The sequence below is a fragment of the Mixophyes fleayi genome, chromosome 1 (assembly GCF_038048845.1).
Source record: "Mixophyes fleayi isolate aMixFle1 chromosome 1, aMixFle1.hap1, whole genome shotgun sequence".
In the NCBI taxonomy this organism is placed as follows: Eukaryota; Metazoa; Chordata; class Amphibia; order Anura; family Limnodynastidae; genus Mixophyes; species Mixophyes fleayi.
Window position 1 is genome coordinate 338,718,654 of NC_134402.1, and position 10,090 is coordinate 338,728,743.

Consider the following 10,090-nt stretch of genomic DNA (forward strand, 5'->3'; position numbering starts at 1 on the left):
GCCCTGTCCTGCTATACCACTACAGAGTCCCTCATCTACAGATCTCTTTCCTATTACGTCAGAGGGCTAACCTAGGGGCCGCGACCTGCGGGCTTCCAGCAGCAAAATCCATCCCGCCTTGTGGTTGTTCTTGGTGAAGACCGGGAGGTTCGTTAGACTCCGCACCCTGGGAAGGCCTGAGTCAACTCTGAGTAATAGTGTGCTGCTGCAGGGAGGACATTGTGCTGCGGGGGGGGGGGGGGGGCATTGTGCTGCTGCAGAGGGGTGGCAGTGTGCTGGAGGTTGGGCAGTGTGATGCAGGGGTCAGTAGTGTGATGCAGGGGGCAGTAGTGTGATGTAGGGTGGACAGTATGAGGAAGGGGTGGGTATGTGATGTAGGGGAGAGCTCTTTGATGTAGGGGCCAGCAGTGTGATGTAGGGGCCAGCGGTGTGATGTAGGGAACGGCAGTGGGATGTAGCAGTGGCGCACACAGGGGGGGTTTCTGAGTCTCTAGAAAACCCCCCCTGCGCTAACTAAGTGGCCACTGCCCTACACAGCAGCCGCGGCGCTGTCAAAGAAGCATCCGCGGTGGTGCTGTATTGTATACAGCACCGCCGCAGACAGCGCCGCGGCTGCTGTATAAGACAGCGCTGGCAAAACGGAGCTGCTGCGCATGCGCAGCAGCTCTCTCTCTGGTTTTTTTTTCGGTCGGCAGGGAGAAACCTCCCCCCCGACAATCCTCCGTGCGCCCCTGTGTAGGGGACGGCAGTGTGATGTAGGGGCCAGCAGTGTGATGTAGGGGATAGCAGTGTGATGCAAGGGGAGCTGTGTGATGCAGGTGGAGCAGTGTGATGAAGGGACATGTTAGGGCCATCTATTTGGATTTCTTGTCACTTCCATTTTGGCCAAATAAAGGAAATAAGATGCCCATTGCTTTTAAGTGTATAATACATAGACAAGGACTCAAGTCATCACAAAAAATTGTCTGTTGTCAACTTATTGTGTCAAGGTTTTTGCTCCAAAATCTAACACCTGTTGTATACCTCCCCTCTAGAAATCCTGTGTTTGCCCCTGAGTAGCTGGACAGCGTTCTGCATGAAACATCACTGCATCAGGACTGCTGGAGAAGGTAAGGTTTATTTAATTTTTTTACATTTTTTTTTAACTAAATTCAAATGCGTGAGGGTATTTAGGGGTGTGGGGGGTGGGGTTTAAAACTTTGCCTAGGGCACCATCCCTAACTTTACTACTACTGTATAATTTTTACTATATGAACTAGTGAAACTCTGTAAGGTTCACTTATTTCTGTCAAGCGAGTTATTTATTCTTTACTTTTTTATTTCTTCTTTTTATAATTTTTCACTGCACACTGATGTTTTTTATTACTCACATCACTATAAACCACTTTGCTTTCAACTAATAAATCAAAAATCACAGACATATTTAGTAGGTGCAAATAGCACAAATTTGCAAGACTGAAACTTTTCAGAAACTGCAAATAGCTTATCCCTATTCCCACATTATATTGATTTGAGTGAGGTTTTAGATTAGCCCTTTTCCACTTGTATGATTTAAATAAACAAGCTGCTATTACTAGTAACTCTTGTCAAATTATTAGTCTATTATAGGTCTGATTTCTGTATACACTAGGCAGAATGTCAGCTGCTGTAAATACAAGATAAGGTCTTTTATAAGCATCAAATGAGATTGAAGCTGTTTTGCATAAACAGACACACCTTTTTTTCTACAGAATTTGTAGGAGCATCTGAGCATCTGTAATCAAGTTCTCCTTTGTTGTGCCCATCAAAGCTGACTTATCCTGCACCATGTCCTGGACTGTCCTCCTCCTCACAATTTCTTTTTGTGCCTGTAAGATATAAACATTGGTGGTGTCAGGTCACCCAGGGGGCACTGTAGCCTCCTCTTTCTTTACCATTCTCATTTTCTTGTTACAGATTCTGCGGCTCAGTTTACTGTGATTCAGGATAGTGAAATGTCAGTGTCTGCTGGAAGGAACATCCGTCTATCCTGCACTCAGAGTGGAGGCTCAGTAGCTGCGGGTACCCACCCAACCTGGTTGTATCAGACTCTTGGGAGTGTCCCTAAACTTATAGTTAGCAGTAACGGAAATAACAATCACAATATTAAACCCACTGGGATACCAGATCGATTCACTGGATCCATAAGTGGAGGATCAGCTATGTTGACGATAAGCAACGTGCAATTTGAGGACGATGGAGAGTATTTCTGTGTTCTCTATGCTGGTGCTGGCATATGCACAGTGGTAAAAACATATAGAGAAGTGGAACACAAATTGTATATACATAACTCAAGCTGTGCAATGCAGCTGTAGTACCAGCTGAAATCACAAGCCTCACAGGTTTTACTGTAAGCATTTTTATTTTGTAAAGCGGTATTAAAATATATATATATATATATATATATATATATATATATATATATATTTCATGCTAAATCTAGACTCCAGGCTTTGGAATTCCTAGAAAGATGTATAAATAAGGCACACCATTTTGATTGGTCTCCAAGAAATGCAATAAAATATAAATTAAATATAATTTATGAACTGCAAACAATAAGGACCCGCTATGCTTCATTATGACCACTAGTCCGCTTACTTGTCCACTAATGCATTTTTATGGCACACAGTCCCTTCTAAGTAAGATAATGGAAAATTAATCTTTCCAGGTTTGTAGAAAAACCTAAACATGTGATGTTGAAAACTGTAAAAATATCACATTAAAGTCCAATCTATTTCCATTTTATAACCACATCATGTATTGAGACATTCTTTTATCTTTAAGTAATGCTCAGTATAACCTCATTTATTATTTAAAATAAGTATGAGAGTGGGGGATATTGAAAATGTCTTTATATGTCCCAATATTCCGAATTAAAATGCTACTTTTATGCAGCTGAAGCTTTTTTTACGTTGTTTTTTTTTTCAAAAAAAGATAAAGACTGCAACTTTGTGCAAAGCAGGTTTCACATTTGCAAATACACCCATTCCACTCTTTTATCTTATGTAAATAAAATAAAATTGCTCCACTTCAGTGCAAAACTAGTACCCTTAAGTAGGAACATTCCCAATACACCCAACTCTTCCCTTTGAGCAATACAAACATTTATAGTCTCAAATTATCCATGCTCTTCCATGTAAAAATGGAGGTGAATGTAAAAAACTAAGCATCGCACATAGGTTTTTGTGCTACAGTTTTCCACTTTTTTGCGGTATGTAATTTACATTGAATGTGATTGGATTAAAAAGTTACAGATATTACCAAATGAACTTTAAATCACAAACTTTTAAACATAAGGATTACAATACTGAACTCTTTTGGCTACTCTCAGTAAATAATCTCAATAAGGATAGTATTGATCTATTGCAGATATTATTTTAAATGCATAAAAATATTCTATACTGTGGTTACATTCTCGTGATGTGCTGGTGCATGACAGCATGACCTAACTGCTCAGATCATCCTCAGGATAAGAGACTGCTACAGAGTTCACAATTCATTAGTCAGGTCACATGCCTGCTACATGCATATCACACCCATGAGAGCCGTGAGGAAGCAGCTGCAGAACCTCTTCATCTGTTGTGTTTGAAAACTGCACAATAGTTTAGAAATCCTTAAAATTACCCCACATGAAGAGTTCACAGTGAAGCTAAATATGGAGTTCAGCGCTTTAAATCAAATAATTAACTAAGGACTTCTTTGTTTTTAAATAATTATCTAGTTTAGGTATATTGCAGCACTCCCATATTTTCTTGATTCTGCGGCTCTGTTTTTGACTTGAGCCAGGTTTTAGTTATTAAATACTAGCTAATAAAACTGTCCCAGGTCTGGTGGAGGTTCTATATAGGCAATCTTCTTAATGCTATAATTTAGGCCTGTTAGGACCTATAGTGCACCTGTAAAAATACAGTATAATAAGCACAAACATCGTAAATTATATGAATGAAGTACATTTTATCAATGTACTTCATTGCGGCTAAACCCCACGTAGGTTTCCACTTCACAGCAGCTTTCCCATGCTTCTGACCAATCAGTGTGAACCTGGTCTGTTTGGATAAAATGATTGTCCTTTGTGCTGCAGCTCTTGTAAGGAGTAGACACTTCATCGCTTATGTGTTTTTTTTATTTTAAACCATTGGATTGCAATCCTTGAAGATGTGCATGGTTTGCAACTATATTCAGGTAGGCTGTGGCATTTTAACAATACTCAATTGGTATTAAGAGGTCTCATGTATGTCAAGAAAACATTGTTAAGACCATTACACCACCAGCATGCACTGTTGACGCAAGATAGGATGGATCCATGGGTTCATGTTGTTTTCTCTAAATTCTGACCCTGCCATCTGCATGTTTCCGCAGAAATTGAAACTTTATCAGTTCGACACACCCTTAGGGTCTCCATATATTTTTCAAGGCACTACTAAGCCAAAATAGTTGTTGAGTTGTACCTTTTTTAAGTAGTTGGGTCAAAATAACGTAATATGTAGGCCCCTTCACCATCACACTGTGCCCTTCAACATAATGCTGTGCCCCTTCACCATCACACTGTGTCTCTTCATCAGTTTCCCTTTTATTACCCTGCCTCTTTTATCCCAGTGCTGCCCCTCCGTTCCTTTATTTATATTTTACTTTACCTTCTTTCTTCTGTTGTTCTTCTCTTTTTCTTCTGTCTTCTTTTCTTTAAGTTCAGGCTCCTCTCTATGCCCTTCCTCACTGAAAAAGTCGGACGTGGTGATGTCACGCCCGACAGTCATTGCGAAGATAACAGGGTGGAGGGCACTGCCGCTCCCGTACTCAGTAGTACGGCCAGCCGGTGGACAAGTGTGGGATGGCAGACGGAGGGGAGCACCTATGAGACATGGCAATCCCCCGCTTATCATCGGCTATGGCCACAGCACCCCTGTGCAAACCCTGGCACACAGTTTGGGAAGCACTGGACTAAGCAATGTTTTTCCAATAGTTTTCCAATACTCTCCATATGTCGGCAAAAGTAAAATTGGCACTGCCACCTATAAATTTTTGAACCGCCTCATTAATTTCAACTTTTCCAATATTGTTCTAAAACATTGCTCACAGTATCCTCATTTGTGTCTTAAAATAAGCCACGAGAATAAGAAAACATCATGGCTGTACTTATTTCCTGTGTGGCATTTGTACATTTTAATGTATTTATTGCATTTTTTATGTGTTTATATACATGCAATTCCCGTAATAGGGCCTGATGCAGAGATTTACATACGTCTGTTTTAGTAGCGTAAAATATACAGTTCTGTTCTGCACATGCACACCAAAAGTGTGGGCGCATAAGCCCATATTGAGATCTAGTTAAATTTGCGACTCCTTGTGACTGGACAGACGCATATGCACTTTTCAGGAGCCGTATCTCTTGCAGGTACTGAAGAGATGGTGCAAATACACACACTGAAGATGATGCCGATAGACAGCACTAGCTAGCTGTTTCTGATTGGATGATTGCAGGTAGTACTTAATTAATTAATGTGGCTGCCACCTATTCACATTAATTAATATTTCCATTTGGGCTGCAGCAGAAAATGATTTGTAAAGAGGAAAATAACAAGTTTCTATTTAATTTAATTTCAATTTATTTGAAATTAATTTGTATTTGTATTTAACTATAATTTACATTATAAATGTAACATTCACATGTATTGATGACAGTATTAAGACAACTTTCTATGTTATATAAAATAATTGCATTAATATAATGTGTTGAAATAGGGTAATGATCCATGCGCATTTATATGCTAGTGTTGTAGAACTGGTCGCATTTTAAAATTTGTCCGAATGAGTATGTCTGAGTAAATACTTTCTTTCATGCAAACTTTTTTTCCTGCTAACGTATTGGGTGAAAAAATGCATCCAACACTTCATCAGGCCCAAAAATTAAACAAAACTGATGTAAAAGGCATTCCAGCAGAAATAATGGCTGATGTCTGGGTTACAATACCTTCAGAGACATGTGAAAAAAATCACATAAACTGCAGACTGCAGAGTTCTTACTTCTGTTACTATACCTCTCATAAAACTTTAACCAGAAAACTTATCACTGAAAATGACGACACCAGACAACTGTTAAATTTGGCTAAATTTAGGCAATTTATTAAATTTCAATTTGATTTTTAAATCTAAATCGGTGGTGGAGAAGGCAAATTGCTGAGGTGGCCCAACCTAGGTCAAACTACCAGTGTATGGCCATTCGGCACTAACCACTGGTCCTAGGACAAATCCTTTACGATTGGCTGGTGCTGTGTCTGGCGTCCGCACTACCAAGCAGTGTATGGCCATCCAGCACTAACCACTGGTTCCAGGATAAATCCTTTACGATTGACTGGTGCTAAATCTGGCGTCAGTTTGACTGCCCCCTCTGGGCTCACAATGCCCGGTCCGTACAAGGCAGGCCAAGGAGTCCTGTTTAAAGGACCAAGAGCCAAGGTGCTTTGAAGAGAGTAAGAGTAGTGCCCTTCGGCCAATCATTAATAGCACCGTGTGACCGGTTGCTAACTCACAAAATGCCTTTCTGCCACATACCTGTTCTGCAAAGCAAAAGGTTAATAACCAATAAACAAAACATTAATGGAGGGTGAGGTGGGATTTCCAACAGAGAAAGAAAGATTCAGCATGCTTTGTCTAGTAATATATTCTCTCCAGGAAGTCAACACCCCTCAAATCCCATTGGCTGGAAACTGGAGAGGAGTTAACCCCGTTAAGGACGTTTAGCTTATGGTCGCACTTGTCATAAACTGCATACTGCAGAGTTCTTACTTCTGTTACTATACCCCTCATAAAACTTTAATCAGAAAACTAATCAGTAAAAATAACGACACCAGACAACTGTTCAATTTGGCTAAAATTTAGGTTGCAATTTATTCAATTTCAATTGGAATTTAAATCTAAATCGGTGGTGGAGAAGGCAAATTGGTGAGACGGCCCAACGTGCGTCTGCACTACCAAGCAGTGTATGGCCATCCAGCACTAACCACTGGTCCCAGGATAAATCCTTTACGATTAGCTGGTGCTAAATCCTGCATCAGTTTGACTGCCCCCCTTTGGGCTTACAATGCCCCGCCCATACAAGGCAGGCCAAGGAGTCCTTTTTAAAGGACCAAGAGCCAAGGTGCTTCGAAGAGGGTAGCGCCCTTCAGCCAATAAGCGATAGCACTGTGTGACTGGCTGTCGACTCGCAAACTGCCTTTCTGCCAAAGCTGGGGGCCTTTAACTGCCTACAGCTAACCACCGAGTGACCTAACAACCTCTTCTAAACCTCTAAATGATCGCTCAATAAAATAACCCAAACCCTCGTCCATGAGGTGTACTCTGTCTGGGCGATACAATTGTACCTGATCAATGGTGATTTGGGGGTGATTAATGGTAAGCCCTCCTAACAACCTTATTACTCTACCTTTAGTTTTCTTCAGATTTTTGAGGACACGTTTCATGATGGGGGGGAAGCAATAAAGGTATCTCCAGGATAGCCTGGGTATTACTTCTGACCAACAAAGCCTTAACTTGAAGATGATGTTTCAAAAATCCCAGCAGCTCTGGTGTTTAAATGATCCAACTGAAAAACCTACCTGCGACTGTAGCTGCCCCAATTCAAAGGAGTGGGTGCTGCGGAGAACGGAGCAAAAACCACAACCACACCAAACGCCAAAATAGCATGTTAAACTGAAATTGGGTGGTGGGGGGGCGGAGACACGACTAACCCAAGCTATTTTACTCCATACTATATTATTAGCATTCAACAGTTTGTGTAATGCCATGTACCTTCAAAAACCGCCAAGTGGTACCAAGTAGTGCAGTGATAAAAAGGGGGGGGGGAATAAAGTTATGTGAGGTAACTTCCGGTGACCCTGGCCCTTAACATTTACATATCGTAGAACCCCAATAAAACCCGGAAAGGAAGAGTATAATTCGCTGGGGTCAAATTAGTACTACGGAGCGCATCCCCTGCTACAATGTATGCGCAGCTGTATGTGTAACAGATCCTTGAATAAAAAGGTATGTAGAAAAATATAACCTCGAAAAACCTATCCTCACATCCGGCATAAGCGCCAGCTAAGGTCCATGTTGCAGCAAATAATATAAGTTGATAACGTGTGGTGAGTAACTAGCGTGTACTATGCAATGATCTCCTGGATATAGATCCGTCTACAAATCTGTCCCCCCAACCACAAATTAGCATGTGAATCACCTGCTGACTCCTGTTGCCCAGGCACTCAAGGGCCCCAGAAATATTCAAAAGGCTAGACCATATCATGTACCTTGTCAGGAAACCTAAAGCTTGATGAACCCCTGAAGCTAGTGCCAAATATCTACACGTGTACCGTGTATGGAGTGAAGGATATGGGAATGCTACGTTGCAAGGGAAACCGTCTAAAGCCATGACACCATACTCCACAAAATAGAACTCCTACTAGGGTACCCATTGGGCAGGATAAGGACTTTTGCATTTACTGCCTAAAGGGATGACTGCCATAGCTATCAATAGACACCATTAGGTGAAATCAGCCTGCGCCTAATGGGAAAATGGGATATAGTCCCTAGCTGTTGGATTCCATGCTAAATCTGAGACTCCCCCTAAACAGCCTAAAAAATAGGCACAATCATGTATACTAAGAATGTCTCGTAATCAGCGGGCCCTTCCTAGACGAGTGTGTATGAGAAACTGGCCCGTACCGACGAGCTATCTACACTAATGTACCTGCTGCCGATATCATAATATTTTTTAAAAGTATGACATGATTGAAAGATGTAAATGCCGCCTCTAACTTGTCTGAAGGAAACATGTTGGGAGCGTGATCCTTACTATTTGCCTAATGGATGTACGGATTAACGTCAATAAAGAAAATGAAAGTATGTATATGTCGGGTGTGAAATAGTAGTTAAATTCGAAATCCAAATTGCTAATAGCCCAAAGATATTTAACTATCTAGCTGGATTAGAGGCAAAAACTTCCGTTTGCTCCACGTGATGATGGCACTTGTGTAGGAATTGTGAATTTATTACCAGCAGGGTGTCATCATTGACAACTCCTCCTACCTAAGTTGGGATGACCATGTAGCGTAGTCAAAATGGATCGTGATATCAATCCTCCTGGAACATATAACATACTAATCCCTTTTGGTTTTTTTTTTGGTTTTTTTACCTTTGCAGTCTGGCTGGACCGAATTGCAATATGTAGACTTAAGCTCATCTATCCAACTCCCATTGTCTCATAGATTGTAAGCTTGTGAGTGGGGCCTTCTTATCTCTTTGTCTGTTTTACCCAGTTATTTCTGTGTTTGTCCCCAATTGTAAAGCGCTACAGAATTTGCTGGCGCTATATATATAAATGATGATGATTATATTTAATGTCTGTATGGAGCATAAACATATTGATTTATTGTCTTGATTGTATGTTGCCATAAACAAATTAATGCAAATAGGATTAGTAGTTACATTGTAAGTTAAATAGAGAAACCTATTAGATATGTGTAAGGTACTGCAGAATTATTTTTGTGTTCCGTTAAATAAAATAGTATATAGGAAGATGGTGAAAAAAAAGAATGAAACCTTATTGTATAGTATTGTGTTCAGTCATATAGGACACATGAGGAATATGCCTTAAAATAAATACTGGATATTTTTTTCATACAATTTACCAAAAAAAAAATATATTTCTATCTTCAAGCATGAAAAAAAAAGAAGAGATTTTCTGTTCCATAGACACGTTCTCTATAGTCTATGTCACAACCTGTATTGGAGCTAAAGCAACAAAGATGAATTTAAAGGTAGGGACTTGTCGGAATTTGGATAAAAGTAAAGGATGCACAACCACTAAATACCATATAAGGGTCATACTACCGTATATTGCAACATTGTGGCGAAAAAATGGGAATAGACCACAGCATACATTAAGTTACACAGGCGTCTGTGCAACGAGCAGAATAGCAATTTCTACAAGAAAGTCTATTGGCTCCACACTACGAATGTAACGCATCTTCAAGACACACAGATGACAGATTCCCAGTAAATCGCTCCTGGTACAGTACAGAAGATAGAGACATGGACA